The following is a 1,273-nucleotide window of genomic DNA, read 5'->3' on the forward strand; positions in this document are numbered from 1 at the left end:
TTGAACGAAATCAATTCCGAGTAGCTGATGCTGACCTCTCCAAAAAGATGAACCGGAAATACATCAAGAAACCAAAGCCTAAACCTGGTGAGAGAGAGAAGGCAAAGGGATAGATGGCAAACCGGCGGCACTTCTTGGAATCAAAAAGGTCCCAATCGCTTCCTTTTCAGCAATTTCAGGCACTTTTAACTCTCTTTCCAAAGAACTTTTCATCTTTCCCTCACGGTACTTGTTTGCTATCGGTCTCGCGCCAGTACTTAGCTTTATGTGAAACCTACCACACATTTTGCGCTCAAATCCCGATGAACGCGACTCTATAAAAGCGTACCGTACGTGGAACAAAAAACGCAGGGGAAGGACGGGATTCTCACCCTCTATGATGTTTTTCCCAAGAAACTTAACCCTGCGCTTCCACTGGTAACGCCTCTCGAGGCTACAAGTCAACAGCTCGGAAAGAGCAGTTGATTTCCACTTTGAGCTGATCCCGGTTCACTCGCCGTTACTAAGGGAATCATAGTTATTTTCTTCTCCTCCGCTTAATAATATGCTTAAGTTCAGCGGGTAACCTCGCCTGATTTCAGGTCTGATAAATAAATCGGACAAACGCCCGAGACAAAACAACAACGACGAAACCTCGCAGAGCAACAATGGAACCGAAATTCCATTGCGGTATTGAAGTCGATCGACAGCATCAATGAAACTTTGTCTTCAATGAAGAAGCCACCGTATCTCAATGATGTCATCGATACAACTCAACAATACACTTGAGCCTCTAAAAGAAGAGGCACGAGTAGTTTCTCCGCTGTGTTCATTATTCAGGGTGACATTGAGTATTCAACACTCATGACACCCAATCATACTGCTCCTAGGGGGCTTCAGCCAAACTGAAGCAACGACCCTAAAAAAGCAGAAAATTGTGATTTCAAAGACACTGAAACAGACGTACCAAGGAGAATATCCCCAAGGTGCCATTTGCGTTCAGAAATCTGATGATTCACTGAATTCTGCAATTCACATTGCGTTTCGCAGTTCGCTGCGTCCTTCATCGTTGCGCGAGCCAAGACATCCATTGCTGAAAATTTAAAATAACATTATAGTTTAGGAAGCAATCTGAAAGCACATCGAGAGAGATGCAGAAAGATACAATCTTTCACTCTCTCTCAAATGTTCCTCAGATTTGTTGTTTGAAATAACGGTGTGGGAAAAAAGAATGCACACTGAAGAAACTCCTGAAAGCAGTATCCCAACAGAGACACGAATTTCCAGAAACCTG

The 1,273-nt window shown here is 43.6% G+C and overlaps 2 non-coding genes across 2 annotated transcripts; both read left to right on the plus strand.

Annotated features, from left to right (window-relative positions):
- TGME49_460940 lies at positions 1–586 on the plus strand (the record flags this gene model as incomplete). Its single annotated transcript, XR_001974438.1, has 1 exon — positions 1–586. It is a non-coding gene; the product is annotated as a 28S ribosomal RNA (ribosomal RNA).
- Positions 587–924: 338 nt separating this feature from the next.
- On the plus strand, positions 925–1,082 carry TGME49_460950. The gene has a single exon (XR_001974439.1). It is a non-coding gene; the product is annotated as a 5.8S ribosomal RNA (ribosomal RNA).
- The last annotated feature ends 191 nt before the right edge of the window (positions 1,083–1,273 follow it).

Source organism: Toxoplasma gondii (genome assembly GCF_000006565.2).
Source record: "Toxoplasma gondii ME49 unplaced genomic scaffold asmbl.1358, whole genome shotgun sequence".
Taxonomy (NCBI): Eukaryota; Apicomplexa; class Conoidasida; order Eucoccidiorida; family Sarcocystidae; genus Toxoplasma; species Toxoplasma gondii.